Source organism: Syngnathoides biaculeatus, chromosome 14 (assembly GCF_019802595.1).
Source record: "Syngnathoides biaculeatus isolate LvHL_M chromosome 14, ASM1980259v1, whole genome shotgun sequence".
NCBI classification, from domain to species: Eukaryota; Metazoa; Chordata; class Actinopteri; order Syngnathiformes; family Syngnathidae; genus Syngnathoides; species Syngnathoides biaculeatus.
In genome coordinates, this window is record NC_084653.1 from 4,797,957 (window position 1) to 4,822,310 (window position 24,354).

At 41.0% G+C, this 24,354-nt stretch overlaps 1 long non-coding RNA gene across 1 annotated transcript in view; it reads left to right on the forward strand.

Annotated features, from left to right (window-relative positions):
* The window catches only part of LOC133512338 (uncharacterized), a 31,827-nt gene extending 16,677 nt beyond the window's left edge, over positions 1–15,150 (forward strand). The window contains exons 2-3 of the long non-coding RNA XR_009798169.1: positions 9,155–9,357; positions 14,918–15,150. This is a non-coding gene — a long non-coding RNA (uncharacterized LOC133512338). The remainder of the gene's footprint in view (positions 1–9,154; positions 9,358–14,917) is intronic.
* The last annotated feature ends 9,204 nt before the right edge of the window (positions 15,151–24,354 follow it).

Genomic DNA, 24,354 nt, shown 5'->3' on the forward strand with positions numbered 1-24,354 from the left:
CAAATTCAAATCCCGGTGGCTCTAGTCTACTTCCATAATTCCTCACCTTTCTTAGGATCAATGATACGCCACAAGGTGAGATTTTGCTTGGAGCCCTGGTCCGAGGGAGGTTTACAGTTATGTTTAGGTTCTTCCATTTTCCATTAATTTCTCCAACAGTTGATCTTTTTTCCCCAAGTAGCTTGGCCACTGGCCCGTAGCCCTTTCCAGCATTGTGAAGGTCTACCGTTTTGTCTCTGGTGTCTTTGGACAGCTCTTTGTTCTTATCCATGTTGGTAGTTGGAGTCTTACTGTTTGTGTTGGGTGGACAGGTATCTTTATCCAGCTAACGGTCTCAAAAGATGTTTCTAATTTAGAATAATAAATGGAGTGGAAGTTGACTTTTTCGAGGCAAACTAATAGGTCTTTGAGGGCCAGAATTTTTTATTAATGGCAGGTGCTCAAATAATAATTTGCAACAGTAACATCTAAAATACATTATTTTAAAAAAATTCCACTTTGTGATTTCTGGATAAATTTTTTTCTTAGATTATGTCTCTTACAGTGGACCTGCATCTAAAATGAAAATTTCAGACCCTACCATGATTTCAAAGTCAATGGAGTTCTACACATCTTACACATTCTGCCTTGGCAGGGAGGATAGTGGTGTGTGTTCTAATTTACTAAATAAAAGTAGGGCTGTGAATAAAAAAAAAAAAAAGCAAGTAAATAAAAAGAAAATATCACATGTTCAAATTAAGTGCTAAACTTCAATCAAATCAATAAAAAGCCTCTAATGTCATGCTGTGCATACAACGAAATGATGAGTGCTTCTCCACAAGATGCATACATGAATAAAATGGAATAAAAATAGAACATCATCTTTGGTAAAAATAACAGATAACATCAAGGCACAGTTATTGCTAAATAAATAAATGCACAAAAGTGCAGTTCCATAATATTACATTAGTGGTTTTGAGTTCAAGGAGTTGATGGCTCTGGGGAAAAAACTGCCTCTGAATCTGGTTGTCCGTGTTTTGTGGGACCTGTACCGCCTGCCAGAGGGCAGCAGGTTAAACAGGTGATGACCAGTATGTGAAGAGCCCTTTACAATATCAATCACTCACATTTGAAAAACATTTGTACGGGTGTGGTCAGTCGTGCCCGCAGATAAAGTTTTGGGTTTGATTAGCGATGGAATCTCAAAACCTTAAAATAACCTACTGAGTTGTTATACCCGAGTATGTAGTTATTACCTCATACCATAATCATAATTTATTGACATTGCACTGAGACAGACATTTTTAAAGAGGTCAATAGACATGTAATTTCAAAACTAAATATTCACATAATCATAATTTTTTTATTTCATCATGATGTATTGTTATAATCTAGCATAATTTATGGCAATATCTATTGTCAATGCATTGATGAAAGCTAGCAGTAGGTGATCTATCTCTTCCTAAAGCATGTAGAGGGGAAAAGTTTTCAACTTCAAGATAACGCGTACCACGGGGAAAATGACTGTTCACATTTAGATATTGGGAAAGACTAATCTAATGTTAGAACAAGTCAAACTAAATCACAATTTCATATTTATTACAGTTAGATCTTGAAACATTACCTGTGTTTTATCCCAGAATATCTTTACCAATGCATGTTGAAAGATGAATGATGCTCCCAAACAGTTTTAAGGTTAATGTTATGTTTCCACCTATATTTAAAATACAGAATTAGCTATTTGTACGATCAGGCTGTGCCAAGGTGGAATTTTAACATTATACACCATCTCATCCTGTACTGTCTACTTTGGCTTCAGACCAGACCTTTTTAACTCAAAAAGAGAAAATCTCGTCCAGTTTTGCCACTTTTTCTTCTATTATTCACATACCCCGACATTCAATAAAGCAACAGCACTTCTTTTTTTTTTTTTACCATTATTATTGAGAGAAAGCACAAGCAGCATGTCTCTCTTTTCTCTACATTGCCCAGACTGTGTGGGTGGAAGGTGTTTGTAATTACGACTGTACCCCTTTGAGAGCTGAAGGGAGGCGGAGTCAGGTAAACTATCAGGAGATCGAGTGCTTCCGTGTTGGGAAAAAAAAAGTCAGGCTGTGTTTCACTGCGCTGAATTGGTTTTCATGTGCGCTGAGAATGTCCATGTATTTCTACTCGTAACAATTTCTGCACGCGTGATTTTTCGTGCTCGACTGTGCAGATTTGCGAGTGTGATGGCGCGCCCGTCAAATCACAGTGACTGTAATATTAGTGGCTCTGCTGTGATATCGGGAGTTGGGAATGTCCCCTAGGGAGGCCAGAGAGCAGCCAGTGATCTTCTGGCCACTGTTGATCACTCTTTGCAGAGCTGTTCTGTCCCCTGCCGTGCATCCAACATACCACACTGTGATGCAGTATGTGAGCATGCTCTCCACGGTGGTTCTGTAGAAAGCCTGCAGCATCTTAGCTTCCAAGTTGTTCTTCCTGAGCATTCTCAGGAAGTGGAGTCGCTGCTGGGCGTTTTTCACCTCCGCGTGGTATTTACAGTCCAGGTGTGTTTGTCTGTGATGAAGACTCCCAGAAATTTGAAGGAGGACCCTCTCCATACAATCCCCATTGATGAACAGTGGGACCGGGTCGACGCCGCACTTCCGGAAGTTCAGCATGATTGCCTTTGTCTTTGTGGTGTTCAGTGTGAGGTTGTTTGCAGAACACCACTCTGACAATTTTCCAATTTCGTGTCGGTAGGCAGATTTTGTGATGAACCCGATCACAGTGGTATCATCGACAAACTTGATAATGGAGTTGCTGGGATGGGGTGGTATGCAGTCATATGTGTACAGAGAGTATAGCAGAGGGCTCAGTACACAGGCTTGAGGGGACCCGGTGTTGGGGGTGATCGAGAAAGAGAAGTGTGGGCCAAATCTGACAAACTATGGATAGTTTGTGAGGAAGTTTTAAATCAGCAGCATATGGAAGGAGATACTCCAAGGAGGGAGAGTTTTGCAACCAAAATGCCTGGGATGATGGTATTAACGGCTGAACTAAAGTCTATGAAAAGGATCCTGATGTAGTTCCCTTGGCATTCCAGGTGGCTCAGTGCCGTGTGGAGACCTAACCCTTATGGCATTCTTGGTGGACGACTTTCCTCTGTAGGCAAACTGGTACGGGTCGCGTGAGGGACGAGGTGAGCCCCTTTATGTGGCATGTAACCAGCCTCTCAAAGCACTTCATGCTCACGAGTGTGTGTGTGCAACAGGCTTGTAATCATTTTAACTATCAATGGCTGATTTTTTTTTTGGGATGGGGATGATTGTTGCAGATTTCAGGTGGGAGGGAATGGTTGATTGTTTCAGAGATTTGTTGAAGATTTTCGTGAAAACACCCATCAGCTGATCAGCACAGGCCTTCAGTACCTTCCCCGTCATTCCGTCAGGGCCAGCAGCTTTTCTGATGTTTACAATCCTGAGCACACCTCTCACTTCATGTTCTTGAAGTGTCAGTATGCTGCTGATGGGAGGTGGTTGTGATGAGCCTGGGTTTGATCTGTCCATCTCAAAATGGGCAAAGAAATGGTTTAGTTTCTCTGCCAGCGAGGAACACATCTTGTTCTTACTGTTGGTGTTGGTTATGTGTTGTAATCCCTCCCACATCTTTTTTGAGTTGTTTTCTGTGAAGCACTCCTCAATATTTCTTTTGTCGGCCACCTTGGCCACTCTGATGCCCCTCTTTAAATCAGCTTGAGCAGCACTGTACTGTGCCTTGCCTCCTGACCTGAAGGTGGTGTTGCAATGTCTCAGGAGTGCTCTCAGGCCTCTCAGGTCATCCAGGGTTTTTGGTTGGGGAAAACCCGTATCCGTTTTAACAGTCTCTGATGTAAGACAGAACAGTATTATGTGTACCTAAAGATTTTGGTGTTCAGATATTTCCCAAACAGTGCATGAAAAACAGTCCTGAAGCTGAGATTGTGCATTTTCAGGCCATGCTGTAATTGTCTTTGTATGAGGCCTTGTTTGTTTACGAAGGGGGATGTATGTGGGCGTGAGGGTGACACAGAGATGGTCGTATCCAGCAAGATGGGGAAGGGGGGAAGCCCTGTATGCATGTTTAGTGTTGGAGTAAACATGGTCCAGGGTTTTGTCTCCTCTGGCGGGACATGTCACGTACTGGACGAATTTGGGTCATCAGCAACAATCTTATGCCGGGATGCCGGCCGGACATAAACCCTACTACAATGACCAGTGTTAGCTCCCTCGGTAGATAAAAGGGTCTGCACGAGACTGCAAGGACCTCTACATCAGGAGGACAGTGGGTGTCAATGATCCTGCTGTTACAACACCATTCGTTGTGGACATAGACACAAAGCCCTCCCCCTCTGGATTTACCAAAGTCTTTGGTTCTACCTCCTGCCTGTTGAGAGCTCGGTTGGTTCCAACACTCCCATGACGCTTGTGAGGATAAGCGGCTACAAAAATAGATGGATTTGTTTTTAACTTGAGAAAGTGCAAGGCCTTCATGATGTGTTCCGCTTCCGGGTTGCTCATGGGTGAAGAGTAGAGAATTGCCTGTGCATGCAGTGAGTGGGAGAAGAAAGGGGACTGGCATCTGACCACATGGATGCGAAGAAATGTCTCTTGCATGGAAAATTACTAAATTGGACTAACCACTTGTGAATTTTTGGTCAGAAGGCACACACGGTATTTATTTTTTTGATTCTATGTTTTGGTTTCATATTTGTTTGTTTCACTATTGAAATTGTTTGTCTTTTCTTTAGTTTTTCAATGTGACTTCTTGGACATGCCCAGCGATATAAGATTTGCTATTTGCTGTGACAATAAATACCAAATAAAGCATCAGTTGAAGCATGGCTTTCTCTGAACCGAACGAAAAATTTTGTGAGCTGTTACACTAATTGTAAAAGTTGCTGTTTCGGCATAACAAAATCATTTTTAATACAGTAAACTGATTTACAAAACTTAAAAGACTGTCAAACTTAATTCCTCTGAGAGGCCCTTATTTGACAAAATACAAAACGTAAAGTCAATATTTAACTGTGGTGAATTTACACCAGTTGTTTGTGTAAGGTGAATCTCCCCTAGGCAGTAGTTTATGAAAAATAAGGAACATTCCAATTTCCCACCTGATACGATACTGTTGGACATATGAAAGACGAATCAATCGAGTTACAGTGACTACAAAGATAGACGACATAATTTAAGGCAATCAGCAAATCTCAAAATAGGCTCAAAGTTTGTTAATATTGGCAGTAAATTTGAATAACAAACATTAATACTGAAGTAATTCACCCACCCATCCATCCATTCTCAATATCGCTTATCCTGTTCAGGGTCACGGTGTGCTGAAGTCCAACCCGTCTGACTTAAGGCGAACGTCAGACTACACATTCAGCTGTTCACCAGTCGCAGGGTACACATAGACAGCCAGTGACACTCACATTCTCCCCAAGACTGAGTGTACTCAGGCTGGCTGCACCTAAGTCAGGCGAATGCACCATTACAGCATCACAAACTTACTGTAGTACTGTCATCGTGTAATCATCAGAGAGCAATGTCGTTCTGCTAGTTCAACAATTTTCAAGCCTGAAATATTTTTGGAATTCATTCATTCATTTGATTATCTTCTGGACCGCTTATCCTCATTAGTGTCCCAAGCATGGTGGCCTATTTCAGCTATCTTTGGGCGAGAGGTGGGGTACACCCCGAACTGGTCATCACAGGTTATTTTTTTTATTTTTATTTTTGGCATATTTGTTGATTCCATCCATCCATCCATTTTCTGAGCTGCTTATCCTCACAAAGGTCACAGGAGTGCTGAAGCCTATCCCAGCTGTCACTGGGCAGGAGGCGGGGCAACAGGAGACACACAACAGTTGCATTTACTATCACACCTAGGGGCAATTTATAATTTAGAGCAATTTAGATAAATGCATGTTTTTGGAGCTGTGGGAGGAAACCAGAGTCCCTGGAGAAAACCCATGCAGGCATGGGGAGAACATGCAAACCCCACATAGGTGGGGCTGGTATTTGAATCACAGTCCTCAGAACTGTGAGGCCAACGCTCTAACCATTTGAGTGACTGTGCCACCAGTTTGTTGATTTTATAATTTATATTGAAAACAATGCTTTTGGCTCTCACTGTCTTTATGAGAGTTGCTTCATCATAACGTCTTTCAATAGTCATTCCTACCTGTATATTAAATGGAACCTTAAAGTGTTAGATTGAAATTTGTATTCCTTTTATTTCCCAATGCATTGTGAAAAACAGACAATTATTTATCAAATACATTGACACAGTGAGATAACCAACCCCATCACAGAGATGCTTGTCACACACTATTGAGATGGTTGGATGTAAAAAAAAAAATAAATGGAAATTTTGCAGAACTAATTCGAAAGTATAATTGCAATGACAAGTTCACAAACACAATGCACCTTAAACACAATGAACAAGGAAAAGGAACAGAACAACACAACAAACAAAATAACCTCCCTGACTGTCCTCATCTGGTGAAGTCAGGCACTCATCATATTCTGTGTTAATTTTCAGCCTATAACTTCTTATTTGAAAAGAAGAAAATCTGAGCAAAAGTAGTAGTAATGTCACCACATTTGATTTTGCCAACCTGTGATGACTAATCCAAACCCCAGCCAAGGTTAACAACTAGGGCTACATGATATTGGAAAAAAATGACATTGTGATTTTCCTTATCGCAGCAAGATACATTATGCTGTTACAAAAAACACATGATCACATCAACACAATGTGAAAACACAATTCTTTTTCCTTCTCTAGAAAAACTATGGTAAGTTGAGCACAAAAGTATAATGAGTCATTTGTATGAAATCTATCTGTATTCAAACAAACTGCAGTATTGAGCAAAGGCCCAGCCATACAAATCAAAATCACTTCTTTTTAGCCCATTTATACTGTGGTCATGAGCACATTCCTAACACTCACTTTGTTTTGAATCCATCTCTTTTGTGTACGCCTATGTTTTAACATCCGTCCATTTACTGAGCTACTTATCCTCACAACGGTCGTCTGGGTGCTGGAGCCAGCTACAGTATATATGGTTAGGTGGCGGGGTACACCCAGAACTGGTTGCTAGCCAATGACATGGCACATCGAGACAAACAATCGCAGTCACACCGAATGATTATTTAGGGTCTCCAATGAATGCATGTTTTTCGGATGTGGGATGAAACCGGAGTGCCCAGAGAAAATCCAAAGAGGTACAGGGAGAACGTGCAAACTCCACACAGGAGGGGCCAGGATTTCAACCCCAGTCCTCAGAATTGTGAAGTATATGCTCTAACCAGCTGCTCCAACATGCTGCTGATTACATATCAGTGCACTCATATTGTGCCGGACCCCGCGATATGACACTATTGCGCAAACATACATTATGATGACATTGCTTAAACGATATATTGTTAGCCCAACTAAAAACTGTCAGACAACAAATTAGTTAGCTAATAACAATCTTCAATTTAGGTCGCTCCATACTTTTTAAGGTGAACAATTCTTTTATTATAAACCCGTTGTGTTCAAACCTAGAAGTAAAATACTGAGGAGCTGAATGTTTATAAATCAACATTAAAAACACGAAAAGTACTCTCATCTCATCTTCATCAATTCCAGAAAAGACTGTAAGTTCTGTCCGATCACTCTTCTTGGCCATGCTATCCAATAATAAGCTAATAGAAAATAATTTGTACAAATGAAACAGTAACAATGGTGTATTTAGTGAAGGGGGATTCATAAACCCAAAATCAATTACAGAAGGAGATAATGTTCATGATGCCGTTCTACAAAGTAGAGCAATTTTTGTTGTCTAAAAATGCTCAAAAGGTTTCTAAGCATTTGTGCATATCATAAAGGCACGAGACTGCTTGAAGTTCTGGTGCCACTTTGTGAGACTACGTACAACAAATTACTTGGCGCCATCTGTCCTGTGTTTTGTTCTTTCCTTCGAGTGTTTTGCTGTTTAATGAAGCTTAGCAAGATAACTTAACAGCATTCAGAAAAGAGGAGGTTATTGAAAACGAAGGAACCAAATGACATTCTGGACCAAGAAGAGTTCAAATGTTGCAATATGAGAGTTTTTGAGAATGAAGTTGTGTCTCTTTCAAGAAAAATGTTCAATGTTAAATGTATTCATAATAAATAAATGTATAATTTTGGTGCAGGCAACATGGGTTCAATATTCCTATCAGTGATGGTATTGATATTTGCCCTGCGACTGACTGGCGACCAGTTCAGGGTGTAGTCAACCTTTTGCCCGATGTTAGCTAGGAAGGCTCCAGCAGTCCCACGATCCTTGTGAGGATATGTGCCTTGGAAAATGGATGGATAAAAATGGCAATTACGTTTTCATTAAGTTTCTCAATGAATGTGTACAGAATCTTGGAAAAACAATGCTGCAACTTTTTTTAATGTTATGAGACGAAAGAGCAACTAAGATTTTTCAAGAGAAAAATTCTGATGTTACGACTAAGGTCAAATTAAACACGTGGAACAAAACAGTTGCATTTGATTTTCTCAATCCATTTTTGAGAAGCTTTGAAATTCACATACTGTAAGATTCACAAGCACAAAACGTTTTCCTCCACTCACATTCACTATTTTTGTAACACCATATGCTCTTACTTTGATGATCGAGCCTTATTCTCATAACATTTGAGATTTAAAAAAAAAAGGTAGTTCTTCCCCAATTAAAAATGTTGGTTTTGGTTAAAAAAAAATACAACTTTATCTTCCTAAGATTGGTCAGTGGCTGTCAGTAGAATTCTGTTTTGTGACAAGTAAGAACATTATCGGCAAATGGCCACAAACTCATCTTTAAAATTAGAATTGGCCTACAAATGAGGATGTTGGTATCCATGGCAACGCAAAATCATCTCAGTCCATTATGATAAATGAGCACAGTGTTTACAGCTGACATGTGATGAGGAAAACGAGCATCTCTCCCTCTCTCTCCTCTCTCCTCTCTCCTCTCTCTCTCTCTCTCTCTCTCCTCTCTCTCTCTCTCTCTCTCTCTCTCTCTCTCTCTCTCTCTCCTCTCTCTCCTCTCTCTCTCTCTGTCTCTTTCTGTCTCTGGAGGACTTTGCTCTATTTTTATTACATATATTTTTTTTGTATGTTTGTTTATTGGCAGCTCTCAGCCTCTCTGCACTTCCAGTGGTGATAGATGAGCCAGGTGGCACGCTATCATCCCATGGAGGGGGGAAAGAGGCAGAATTGCTGTTCCATCATTTCTGGTGACCTTACATGCCTGATTATGCTGCTGCACATCCCCTTGCGCCTTCTTTCCACCACCTTCATTTGCATAAATGTGCTTAATGATCACATTCTCTCAAGGTATGATTGCAAAGTGCAAATTTGGCACGACTTAACATGGCCATATACTGTATGAAATATTGGAGCGCTTTGTACACAAATTTACCAGACAGCATATGGGTCGTTCTCCATTGTAATTTTTTTCAAATTATCCATCCACAAAACACACAAACATCTATTATAGTGATCTGTTAACAAAATGTTGCAGTCACTATGGCAGAAGTAATTACTTGGTCAAGCTAGTTGGCACCAGGTTTTTCTGCGCTGGACTACGCAAGGAAGTTAGAGGGTGGGCGGCTACGGGCGTGGAGTGTCCGTGCACCAAAGTCCACTGGCAGACCAAAACCATCCTTAAACCTTTTAGAGTTCCAGATAGGAAGTTTGACTATGTGAATGTGGGCCTGGTAGGGTCTTACGCATCTGCTTACTATGGTGACCCATACCATAAGGTGGCCAGAAGCAGTTTGGTTATCCTCCACAATCTCTGTGGACGTGACGCACGCGTTCCTATCGATATGGGTTTCAGGTTTTGGCTTGCTCTTGAACATCACCTCAGAGAGACAGAAGATCCCTTTTTGTGTCAGAACTCCAGTCGGCCTTGACAGATTCTGTATGTGTGCAGGGAAACCGCAATACTTTGTGTTGTGGACACAAAGATGATGGCACTCGGGCAGCCATGTGGGGGTGTCTGAAAACTGTTTTGGCACTCATGTTTGGTTTGGTGCAATCATGTTTTGTTGAGCAGTGTTCTTTGGCAGTCAAAAAATAAAGATGTGTTTGATCCAAGTACTTGCATCCTTCTATGCTGCCACAATATGACAATTAAAATATCTTATGAAAAGTGTACAACTAATGGTTTGAGCTGGAAGTATTCCACCTTTTCATGAACTTCCAGCCTTTCTTGAACATGTAGATATTTAGGCATTGAATAGGAATTGGTCACTTGGACCAGCAGTGTTAATCTTTCCAATAATGAACTGAATTGATGCCCCCTATAGGCAACACTTTGTTCTGCAAGGAGTGTTGCGCTTTTACCCAAAGAGATTTTCACTCCATGAACCCCAGTTTATTTAAAAAAAAATAAGCCCGGCTTTGCTTCGTTGGTAACGTAAAACTACGGCCACTCCAACGAACTGGAAATGTGCTTTAATTTCACACTGCATCATTATCAGCGCTAGAAATTCTAACTCACACAAATGCATCACAGTGTCTGTGGCCCTCTCGAAGTGGGGGCATGATTGAGTTTAAATCCACTGAGTGATCTAAGGGCTTAACAGCAGCTGCAGAATAATAATAAGAGGAAAAATGAATATTTTGGACACGCGTTAGAATTTTAGTGAAGCCTTCTCTTTCACCAATGCACAATAATGAAGTATTACATTCCCTGTCAGTCGGAATTCTCGCAAGGTCGGAGCAATGACAATTTGCCTTCTTGTCACACTTTTCACCGACTTCTGGATTTCTACCAGACACTATTCTCTATTATTTTCAGAAAAACTCACTTATTTCACAAACTGAATAAGAATCAGATTTAGCGGCCAAGTATGTAAACAACACACAAGGAATTTGTCTCTGGTCGTCACTGTTCACTCATTTAATGGGTAGTTAAGTTCCAAAAAATACCCGCATGAAGTGAAATCTGTGTAATAGAAGTTGATTTTATTTTTCATTTCTTGTTTTTTCATTTGCAGGATTTTTTATTTCATTTACAGTAGTGCATGTTTTTTTTCATCTCATATTTGATTTAAGGCTGTTAAACCCCTAACCACCCTCTACCCCCCTCCCCCCCCCACACACACTTTTCTCAGACAGGCATTAACATGTTGTCACATTTTTCTTATATAAACATTCCCAAAGATCAAACCTTTGCAACACTATGGGAGCACAAGCCAGTGCAATCTGTAGGCCGGTACCAAGCTCGGATAAATGCAGAGGGTTGTGTCGGGAAGATCCGGCTTAAAATTTTGCCAAACAAATATAAGCGTTCATCTATAGAATCCCATACCGGATCGGTACAATGTTCGCCCCCGGCACCGTTAACCTGCTGGGTGTTGGTAGAAATTCAGCTACTGTGGGTTGAAGACAAGGAAGAGAAGCTAAACTGCTTCGTCGGCAGAAGAAGTAGTAAGTCTGATTCATTTCCTGAAGGCTGCCCTTTGTCACTGATTTTGTTCATAACCATGATTGACAATATTTGTAGGAATGGCTAAGGTGTTGATGGGGTCCAGTTTGGTCTGACAGTCGTATTTACTCATTTTTTTGCAGTTAATTTAGTTCTGTTGGCCTCATCAAGCTGCAAATTTTAACTCTCACAGGAGCGATTCGCAGCCAGGAGGAGTCAAAGTATTTTGGGGTCATCTTCATGATTGAAGGAAGAATGGACTGGGAGAAGGATAGGTGGATTGGTGCGGTGTCAGTGTACAGAAGAAGGAGCTGACCTGAACGATTTAGTCTATTTAAGTTCCTACCCTCACCTAATGCCATGAGCTGTGGGTCATGACCAAATAAATAAGATCACAATCCACACTAGTGAAATGAGTTTCCGCCGTATGGTGTCGGCGCTCTCCCTTTGGGATAGAGTGAGAAACTCGGGCATTAAGAGGCATTGAAAGTTGAGCTGCTGGTCTTCCATGTAGAGAGGAGTCAGACGAGGTGCCAAGGTCGATTGTTGGGTTTGATGGATAGTATGAAGACTATTGTCAACGATGGAGTCCAACCCAGACCACGCCAAGATCTTCCTCCCATCCCCCCTCGCCTGAAACCACCGTCCACTAAAAAGCAAAAGGCCCCTCCTGCACCCATGAAGACTATCTGTAAATCTGACTGATATTTAACGGGTCTTTTCCAGAATAACTCAGACCCCTATGGACATCACAGATTTTTCATCCTTGTAATTACAAGGGACAGAAAGTTGGTCAAAAAGATTTGGCACCAAAAAAGTAGAACTTCCAACTTAGTGAGGATAAAATGTGAGTCTATCGAACCATTCTCTCCAGCCATCTCTGCGAGGCTAGCTCTTTTTAATATCAGGTCACTGGGTAACAAACTAATGTTGATCAATGACATAATTACAACCTATGGTCTGGATTTTTTATTATTAAATGAAACATGGTTAACTGAAAGTAGCTGTAATACCATTTTAAATGAGGCAACAACAGCAGATTTTAATTTTATGAACAAGTGTCAAACAGGGAAAAAAAGTGGTGGTATTGCTATTTTCAAATCATTATTTCAATGTAAGGAAATTATACTAGATGATTTTAGCTCTTTTGAATATCTATGTTTTTTAGTCAAGGGTGACCCAAAGGTTATCATTTTAATAATTTATAGACCTCCAAGATACAATGTGAAATTTATGGAGGATTTTTAAAAACTGCTGTCAGTTATTTGTACAGAGTACAACTATTTCGTCATAACAGGGGACTTTAACATTCATGTTGACAATAAAATGGAAAAAGCATCCAAAAAAAGTTCTGCAATACTAGACATATTTGAGAATTATTACTATTAAGAGTCCAACTCACACTCAAGGTCACATCTTAGACCTGGTCATTTCTAAGGATGTTGAAATTCTATTGATTGACATTAGGGATATGGGTATTTCTGACCATTTTTGTGTATTTTTGGAATTACAGATTCTTCCAAAAGTTCAGATCTCCGTTATCTCTGTTAGGAAAAGGTACATAAATGAGAGTACTGCCACTAAGTTTATGGAGATTGTGGCTGTGCTACTGACTGTGAATGCTGAGACAGTTGATGAACTTTTGGACAATTTCACCTCAAAAATCACAAATCCCATGAATGCTGTTGCTCCTGTTAAAACAAAGACCATCATGAGGTGACCTAAAACACCGTCGAGGAGCACAATGGTGGTCAAGAGATCTAAATCGGAGTGTAGGAAGGCGGAAATGTTTTCTCCAAATTGACAATGACCTCTACAGACAGTGTCTTTGTAATTTTAACCAAGAGTTAGTTAGAGCTAGACAGCAACACTTTTCTGAAATAATCAGTAAGAATCTCAACAATACTCGTGCTCTATTTGCTGTGGTTGACAAGCTTACAACCCCCCGAATCAGATAGATGCAGAACTTGTAACAGTTGACCAATGCAATGAGTTTGCCTGATATTTTAGTAAAAAAAAATACAATCCATCAGGTCAAATGTCAGCACAAATCAGCAAAAAGATACAATGATCTCACATCTGAGGCCACCCAGAGAAAACTCTATTAACTTGTCTGAATTTGTGATATAAGGTTGAATACTGACTCAGGAAAGGTGTCAATTTTGGTCTTGTTGGATCTCAGCGCGGCTTTTGATATGATATATTACAATATACTGCTAAACAGGTTGGAAACGTGGGTAGGACTAAATGGAATGGTCTTTAAAGAGTTTAGGTCCTACTTGGAGTAAAGGAGCTACTTTGTGACCATTGGAGGTGCTCAGTCTCAGTGAATGGCAATGACCTATGGGGTCCCTCAAGGGTCAGTTCTTTGACCTCTGCTGTTCAGCCTGTATATCCTACTCTCGGGTCAAATTCTTCAAAGCTTTTATTTTGACTACCATAGCTATGCAGATGACACACAGTTACATTTAGCAGTGTCTCCAGATGACTACACTTCAATTGAGGTATTGTGCCACTGTCTAAATCAGATAAACAACTGTATGAGCTTTTTTTCTTCAACTAAATCACACCAAAACTGAGACAATTGTTTTTGGCAATAAAGAAAAGAGAATTTCTGTTAGGCAACACCTGGACTCTCTATCTCTAAAAACCAAAGACCTAGTCCGAAACCTTGGTGTTCTGATTGATTCCGACTTGACTTTAAATAATCATATCAAATCAATCACAAAAACTGCCTTCTACCATCTGAAGAACATATCCAGAGTGAACTCTTGTTTGTGTCAAGCAGACCAGGAAAAGCTCATCCATGCTTTCATCTCAAGTAGACTTGACTACTGTAATGGTCTTCTTACTGCACTCCCCCAAAAAAGAGTATTAAACAGCTGCAGCTCACGTTCTGACCAAAACAAAGTGGTCAGAGCATATAACTCCAATCCTAAAGTCCTTGCACTGGCTTCCAATCAGCTTTAGGATAGATTTTAAAGTTATGCTACTGGTCTATAAATCACAAAATGATTTAGGTCCTGAATACATGAAAGAAATGCTTATGGAATACAAACCCAGTAGAGTTCTGAGATCGACTGAGTCAGGTCAAACAGTGGAGTCCAAAGCAAACATGGTGAAGCAGCACTTAGTTATTATACTGCACACAAATGGAATAAGTTGCCAACAGAGGTGAGGTCAGCCCCAAGTATGAATGTATTTAAATCCAGGTTGAAAAATCTTCTTTTTTCTCATGCTTTTTAGACTATATGTACTTTTTTATATTACTTGCACTCTATGTGGTTTTAAGTGTCATTTTTTAAAATATTTTGTTTGTCATTCTATTGTTTTCATCCCATTTTAAATGTTTTATCTCTGTGTTTTCAAATGCCTTTAATCATGTGAAGAACATTGGGTTCTCGTGTATAAAATGCGCTATATAAAAAAAATTTGCTTTGCTTTGCTTTATTTTGTCAGAATGCCTGCTGAACACTTCCCCAGTGAGGTGTTCTGTGCATGTCCCACCAGGAAGAGACCCCGTGGATGACCCAAGACATAGTGAAGAGATTTTGTTCCGTAAACACTTTGTGAACTCCCCAGAAAAGATGGATGAAGTCCTGGATACCAGAAGTGAATGAATGGATTTTTAAAATGAAAATGTGATGGGCTCCACGACTCCCGCTAAGAAAATGGATGGATGGATGGATGGATGGATGATGGATGGATGGATGGATGGATGATGGATGGATGGACGTTCGTATGGAATTGCCATGTTCTCACTGTGAGTGTGTGGGTTTTCTTCGGGTACTGCGGTTTTCTCCCACATCCCAAAAACATGCATTCATTGGACACTCCAACTTGCCCCTAGGTGTGATTGTGAGCATATCTGTCTTCATATGCCCTGCGATTGGCTGGCAACCAGTTTAAGGTCTACCCTGGCTCCTTTTGATGACACTGGGATCGGCTCCAGCACCTCCATGACCCTCGTGAGGATAACCGGCTAAGAAAATGGATCCCAAACGGATGAATGGATACCACCCACTATGATAATCGGGTTTTAAACTGTCAAATAAAGAAATTACACCTAACCCTAATCAAATTTTCATTTTGTGAAATTACTGAAAATAGTGTTCTAAATTCTTAATCCCAATAGTTAAAATGAAACACTCTAAATGTCCCATAGGTGGGATTTTGAATGTGACTGTTGTCTGTCTCCATGTGCCCTGTGATTGGCTGGCAACCAGTTCAGGGATGTTCTGCCTGATGACAGCTGGGATAGGCTCCAACACTCCTGTGACCCTTGTGAGGATGAGCAGTTGAGAAAATGGATGGATGGATGGATGGATGGATGTATATGTACTTGCAATCTCCCCGTTTAATGTACAGTTGGAGCCCATCTTTGAAATTGCCACAACAACTTTTTCATCCTTCAAACTTTTTAAGTCCATGGATAGTTTTTGCCTTTGTCTCCATTGAGGATGGAATAATCATTTTACATAGATATTGCATCCTCATAAGTCATTCTTTTTAAGATGTTCTACGGGTTTTCACAAGGTTCGAGATCAGGTGAGGCTAGTCATGCCTTTAATTTTTTTTCCCCAAGATGTATAATTTTAACAGCTAAATCTTTCGAGGTGTTTTCTGGCTGTAAATGGTCAGTTAACACACCACATATTTTGCAGAGGTCATGTTAACAAAATCAGATGACCTAAATGGGCCTATTCATCTTTTTTCTCCATTATTTCAGCCCAAGGTGTACATGGTGGCCATTCTCCATCCACTGAGGACTCCATCCACTTGGACCATCCAAAGTAGCATAACATTTCAACTTCTTCATATTTTCTGAGTTCGCTGTGAATGTTTCTCCTTATGAAACAGGTTAGCGGTGGCCAAAATGCAGCTTTATGAGTCACTGCAAGTTTTTATAGGAACCTGTATTGAAACGTTGTTGTGAATCTAGAGACGACATAAACATGATGCATTTGCCTGGCAGAAACTGTAATGTCTTTAAATGAGTGAATTCATTTGCTCTCTGAAACATTCCAGGATTCTTTTTCACGGTAAAATGCTTGTCTACACATTGCCTTTCATAAGGCATTGGACAATTCCATTATTTTCATCAGGAAGCACAAAGATCCTTCATTTGAAACTGTGATATGGTCAATGTGAAACAAACAACCTGAAGTAAATGTTCCTTTAATTTAATAATTTAACCCTAATAACTTATCAATCATGTATGAGATGTGTTATTTAATGATGTAGTTGACAACTTCAATTATTTCATTTAACTTAAATCCCATGTTCATAATAATTTGGAGCACAGTGTAGTATTCAATTGACTTTCCTTCTTGTTATTCTAACTTTGGTTATTTGAAGTATACCTCTTACAATATGAGGCAATTATATATAGTACATAACCACCAGAAATGCACAGGCACCTTTATGAGATGACACTATTTCATGACAATATAAGGAATCTCAGCAGCCTTTTCTGACAAGTACATTTATTCTTTCTGCCTACAAAGATCTATACTGTTTACATGCTGCCCTTTAAAGTTCACTCTGTATTTATATTCCAAGCACTGTCAACAAATGTGTCCCCCTCCTTCTTTATAGTTTTGTTTTTAACTTTGTTTTTATTTCTAGCTTTTCTGCATTCGCTGCTCTGGTTTATGGGGGATGTAATTGTGTCTTTGGCTAATATGGCTGAAATGCAAATAGTGTGCCGTTGACAACAAGCGTGTTGGTGCTCCATTGGCATGTAAAGCTTTGGCTCTATGGGGTCGATGAACAAAAGCAAAATCACCTTTCTTCTCGTCTTCCCATTTGGTCGTCTTTGAAGCTAACAAGCCAATTATTTTATTGGCATCCCACTTTCGTCTACCCACCGAAGCCTTGGCGGCTGATTCTTTTCAATGTATGCTACTATTCACCAAGATTTAAGATGCACACACAGTATTTACTCAAAATCCAATATCTTATGTCCTAAATAGTGGTTAGTATTTTTATTATGTGGGCCTACACAAAGCTCATCTACTGGGATCAGAGCACACTAATTGTTTTTACTTCACAAATCAATTTTACCATTTTTGTTAATGTGTGCAAACACATCAATGCTTCTTGTTAGGTTGTTTTGACCAGCATATAGTACATAGGATGCATGGCATTCAAATAATAAGGCATTGCACCCCTTTAATTTTACCCATGACGAGTCTTGCAGTGTGCAGCACACAAAACAAAAGTCTGATTGAACTACAAAGCAAAAAAAAAAAAAAAACATTTGCTTTAACAATAACCTGAAAAAAACAAAGCAAACAAAGTACCGGCAGTGTTTGGCAAAGTACGGCCAACCCACTTCCACAAGTGGGAAGACAAACACTAAAACCACTGAATTAGGCTGTGAAGCACTTGCCACACCGGCACCAGCAGTCTAAAAGGAAGACTTTTTCGAAAAAAATAGGAATGGGAGCACACATTAAAAGTAGATGAGGGTTCAGTGTTTCTTTTAATGTCAAAATTATCCACAGATTTCATCGAGAAACATCTCTAAATTGGAAAAGTATTATAGAAATTCCTCTCTCGTTCAGACATTCCAATGACCCCTGCTGGAAAACTGACAGCCAATCAGCATTTGCCACGTCTGCAGTGCTTCCTGTTCTTACCTCGCATTGCTTGTGGATACATTTCACCAAACAGAGAATGTCAAGTATCCGGTATTTTGTGTCTTGTTTTTTTGTGAAAAATAATTCCAAAAAAACAAGACAAAATAACATAATGTACAATTTTCAAGCCTATGCATTTGAGCCACAATAAACACAGCCAGAAATTGATGTGTTGGAAAGGGAGCGTGATGCTTTCGAAGGAGCACAGCAATCACAAAATATGGACCTCAGAGATTTTCCAGACAGGCTCATTTTGAAAGAGGTGTTCGTGCTCTCTTTGTGACCTAATGCCAACTGTGGTGGAATGCCAGTGTTGTTGTGAGTTTGAAAATGTCGAACAAAAAATTTTGCGTATCGGAATGAACCTGGATCATGATCAGCATGTCTCCATAACTTCCTAAGATTTATACGTCGTTGTTTGTTTGGACGAACACATGTTACATATCAATTTACTCATGATCCATGACAGTTTGATGAAAGGACCACTTATACATCCAGTGGAAAATCAGTGAGTACACATTTTTAACCGTGCTGCCTCATAAACTATGATGTTGCTTATACAGTACCAGAACGAGAGGCAATAGCTAGGTGGCTAATAACCAGTAATAGTGATGTAAGCATCTATTGTCCCCCACATAACACATGCACAAATACAACTTCTCTTTTCTTCTGCATTTCTTTTGTCTGTTTATCGATACTTCTTTTGCAGTTCGCTGTTTTTTATGTTAAAAAATAGTAGTATAGGCATCCTCTGTTAGTGTTTTCTTCTGTTTGCTGTAAAGATGTGGTGCAATGGAAAATTTAGGGTCATGTTGCAAAAACCGTCCTTCGAAGTGATCGCTGCAGATGCGTGCAAATTTCGCCGGCTGATGAACGAGCCTCAAATGTGACAGCCACAGCTTTATCCTGTCAGGTTGACCCCATGGGAGGTTAAAAAAGGACAAATTTGGGTGTGTTTTCTCAATTTTGTTGCAGTTTGGTGCACAACATGTCAGCATCTTGGCCTAGTTAGAACAAATTGTCTGTAATGCTAAGCACCAGCAATGTAACAGGGCGGGGTCAAGGATGTTTCTTCCGGGTCTGGCTGTGAAAGCAGGCACATATCCAGTTAATGCATGGATTTTAAAATGTTATTTATTTTCAATTTTGTTTTCAATTAATGTTCAAAATATATGTAATAATAATATCACTTCAGGTTTGAGGGTTTATTGTACATATGAATTTTGGGCAAAGTCCTCCTTTAAGGCGTAGCAAGTTAGATCATACAAGCACTGTCTGTAATTCGTTATATCTTCTTCATATTAAAGGGTTGCACTGACGAGGACATCACAAGGAAAAGACATGGTATTACATTTTAGTCATACAGTATTTAAAATGTTGAATACGAGCAGTTGTGATCAACACACAAAACCAGAAGACGACAGCCATCATAATAGCAAGCTCGCAATCACTGTTGGTAAGGTTACCTTGAAAAATAAATTGGTTTGATGAGAAGCTGTTGTGGCACACAGGCCTGACTTTGGTGCGGGCAGCGTGGGATCGATTCCGCTCAGTGATGGTGTCAGTATCTGCCCTGCGACTGACTGGCGACCAGTTAGGTGTGTAATCCGCATTTCGCCCGAAGCTAGCTGGGATAGGCTCCAGCTTTCCCGTGACCCTTGTGAGGATAAGTGGCTTGGATGATGGATGGATGGATGGATGGAAGGATGGATGGATGGATGGATGGATGGATGGATGGATGGATGGATGGAGGAGAAGCTCGGTGATGGTGTCGATATGTGCCCTGTGACTGATTGGCGGCCAGTTCAGGATGTAGTCAGCGTTTCGCCCAATGTCACGTGAGATAGGCTTCACCTCTCCCATGACCCTTGTGAGGATAAGGGGCTTGGACGATGGATGGTTGGATGGAGGAGAAGCTCAGTGATGGTGTCGATATGTGCCCTGTGACTGATTGGCGGCCAGTTCAGGATGTAGTCAGCGTTTCGCCCAATGTTACGTGAGATAGGCTCCACCTCTCCCGTGACCCTTGTGAGGATAAGTGGCTTGGAAATGTAAATTGACATGGGCATTCAAAGCTTTAAATAAATAAATAGCAATTCCCTAAGACACCAAGTGAACTCATTCATTCAATCATTCCTCACTAGGGGCGTGGGTGTGTTGGAGCCTATCCCAACTATGTTTGGGTGAGAGGCTGGGTATACCTTGATCTGGTTGCCAGCCAATCACAGAGAACATATACACCTACGGGTAATTTAGAGTCTTCATTTTATCTACTGTGAATATTTTTGGGGGTTAGGAGGAATCCAAAATACCGGGAGAGAAAACCCCAAGCAGGTACAGGGAACGGGGATTTGAACCACAGTCTTCAGAACAGTGAAGGAGAGGCTCAAACCAGTCATCCAATGTGCTGTTGTAGGCAACATGCTCAAACAAAAGAATTTTTTTTTTTTTTGTCATCACATTTTGGTAGCAATGATGCAAGACAAAGACACTAAATACAGTATTATCAAATCAGATTCGCACCGTAAAGATTTACCGAAACCTTTTGAAATTGCAAACATGATGAAGGCTTTGGCGGCACGGTAGTTCAGCTGGAAACCATTAACCTCACAGTTCTGATGTCTGATGTTCAATCCTGGACCCACCTGTGTGGAGTTTGTATGTTCTCCCTGTGCCTGCGTGGGTTTTCTCCAGGAACTCTGGTTTCCTCGCACATCCCAAAAACATGCAACATTAATTGGACACTCAAAATTGCCCCGAGGTGTGATTGTGAGTAAGGTTGTTTGTCGCAATGTGCCCTGCAATTGGTTGGCAACCAGTTCAGGGTGTACCCCACCTCCTGCCCATTGACAGCTGGGATGGGCTTCAGCACTCCCGTGACACTTTTGAGCATAAGCGGCCAAGAAAATAGATGGATGTATGAAGGCTTTTGCAGGGAAGCAGGGAGGCAAGGCAGGAGTCCAGGAATCTCAACAAAACATTTCATTTTCCATAAAGGCAAACAAGGTACATGGAAAATAGAATCGACAGCTGTATTCCAATTTGTGTTTTTGCTATGTTTTTATGTCCTATGCTGTCTGTTTAACTGCCCAAATCATTTTCTCTTCCTTTCGCTTTGTTCCCTGAGGGGTCCGCCACAGCGCGTCATCTATTTCCATGGAAGACTATCTCCTGCATCTTCCTCTCTAACACCAACTGCCCTCATCTCTTCCTTCACAACATCCATCAAACCTCTCTTTGGTCTTCCGTTCAGTCTTTTGCCTGGTATCTCCATCCTCAGCACCCTTCTACCAATATACTCACTCCCTCGCCTCTGGACATGTCCAGGCCATCAAATTCTGTGCTCTCGAAACTTTTTTCCAAAACATCAAACGTTGGTTGTTCCTCTAATGAGCTAATTTCTTATCCTATCTGACTTTCTCACTCCTCGAGAGAACCTCAACATCTTCATTCCTGCCCCCTCCAGCTCTGCTTCCCCTTGTCTGTTCAGTGTCACTGTCTCTAACCCGTGCATCATGGCTGGCCTCACCATTGTTTTATAAACTTTGTCCTTCATGCTAGTAGAGACACTTCTGTCACATAACACATCAGACACGTTCCGCCAGCTCTTCCAACCTGCTTGGACGCGTTTCTTCACTTCTTACCACACTCACCTTTGCTCTGGATTGTTGACACCAAGTATTTGAAGTCGCCTGCCAGGGGTGGACGTTGTTAACCCGGGCCACGACTGATACTGTATGGGATTCTTTAGATGAACGCTCATATTTGTTTGGTAAAGTTTTAAGATGGATACCCTATATATGATAACTGGGACACACACTAGGACATTCGACATTGAAAATGCGCTGTTCCACCTACTATGGGAGACGAACACGCCCTTCTGACACAGAGGCTCTTTTTGAAGAAGAGAACATCTCACAACCGAGTGAAGTGACCGGGGCAATATTACCCCATCGTTTTGAGCCACATTTAGATGATATGCAGATCACAGCCAAACCGCATGCAGGCAAACTACCTCCCCGTCCAATTCACCTTCGCGCAGCGGTGATAAAAACCACGCTGCCCACGAGAGACGACGACGATGCCACGGCCAAACCGCCTCCCAGTCTGATCCACCTCCGCACGGCGGTGATAAATCAACGTTGCCCGTGGGCGACGACAAAAACGCAGCCAAACCGCCTCCCCGTTCGATCCATCTACGCACAACGGTGATAAAAAAAAAACACCGCCTGCAAGCGCCGATGATGCCGGGGCCAAACCACCTCCATATCCAATCCACTGCGACGAGCCACCCCGGCCGAAGCCGTGATGACAAGGCCGCCGGCAATCCACAAGGCTAGCTCGGCCCTGTCGACAAGTCCGGGAGTGATCCACAAGGCCGGCGGTGATCCGCAAGGCCGGCGCAGGCCGTCCTTCAGCGGCTGTTGCACAGAAGCCTCCCAATGCGCAAATCGGCACATTTAACACCCTGACTTACCGATTACGTCCCCCCCCAACTATTTATTTTTGTAGCTGTATACACACTGACCTGTCATTTCGAACCCACAAAGCTCTCGTCCTTTGCACCTGTGCAATCCATTTTTCATAACGAACTGGGTCTTTTGAAAAAGTATGAAGAGTGAATCCATCTTCCCAAGTGTTTAAGCAATATCCAGCAATACAACGAGGCGGCATTTTGCCTAACAAGAGGGAACAACGAGCTACCTTCCAGCAAGTAAAACAAGTATAAACAGATGAGACAGCTTGAGTGCGCTACTGACCTGTACGTCACTCCTGCTTCTTCTCGAAAACAAATCCGTCGAGAGGATTTTCATGGCAGGAGTTACAAAAAGCCATATACGTCAAAGTCATGTTTTGTCGTGAAAAAACGGCTGGGTACATACCGGCTGCCGTTTTTTCATTAATAACATATTAAAAATCATGCATTTCATGACAGCGGACCTTTAAGTTAAAACAATAAACTGTGTTGCACACTATATGCAATGGTGAGCAACGTGTTGGAATATGAGGATTTTGAAATACATGAGAAAACCATACATCAAACCATACATTTGAGCCAGGAGGAGGCCAGAACCTGACACTGATGACGATGAACACCCAAGTAACATCGCACGGGCAATAATATGCATCATAAAAGTAGAGATAAGATCACCTATTGCATTCAAATGTCAAGATCTTTCCTTTTGTTACAATAAAATGTAACGGGCATGCACATGGTGGCAGAGAGTTGAGGGGCATCAGAGAGGAAGGCACGTCTTTTTATACAGGAGTGCCAATATTTTTTAGCACGACTATAGGCACTATATATTCATATATCTTGCAATGACGTGATACAAACTGTTACATAGCATACAGTATTCCTTTATATTATGTGTCCCTTGCTTGAATATCTTATAATTTGGAATGGAATGGAATGCTTGCCAAGCACCCAAAGCTGACCATGTTTCTTCCCGTCGAATGACTATCCTTATCTTCAGCCACATAATAATTTTTAACTTGGAAAGCCCCTCCAAAAAACTCTTGCCGCTGCCTGATCCATTTGTACAATCAACACAATAAACAATCGTGAAATCATTAAATCATATGACTTTCAATAACGGGAACAACAGTATGGAACAATAGCACATAACACCAAATGAGCAGGCTGTTTGTGTCATGTGACGTCACAATGCCAGAAAGATCAAGATTGGCATGCGCTAGATGCCAAAAGCAGCAGCAGCAGGCAGAAGCCTCACATTTATCAATTTAACTGCTGTCTATCTTCCATATAATTCCTTCAAAATGGCAGACGTGGGTTGTAAAGGGGTTCTTGAGTAATCAAGTACATTTTTAACATTCTTGTCCTCTGACCGTTGTAGATTAAAAAAAAAAGTGTAGGGTCATGCCTTCACGAACTAACTGGAACCGGGACTATCATTCTGGTTCACCTGAAGTCATTTAAACTAAGATATTTCAATTCCCGATGGCACAGTGGTGAAGTTCCAGGGTTCAAATCCCGACCCCCCCTCTGTGGAGTTTGCATGTTTTCCCTGTGTTTTCCTTGTGCCTGTGTGGGTTTTCTCCGGGCACTCCGGTTTCCTCCCGCATCCTAAAATTATCCATTGATTGGAGACTCTAAATTAATTCTAGGTCTAATTGTGAGTGTCTGTCTTTGCCCTGTAAATCATATCAAAGTTCTGTTTTCAATGTGCGTGCACGCTTTGCTTGAGGTCATTAAGGTAGTTGCATGTGCGCTTTGCTTTCGTTTATTAC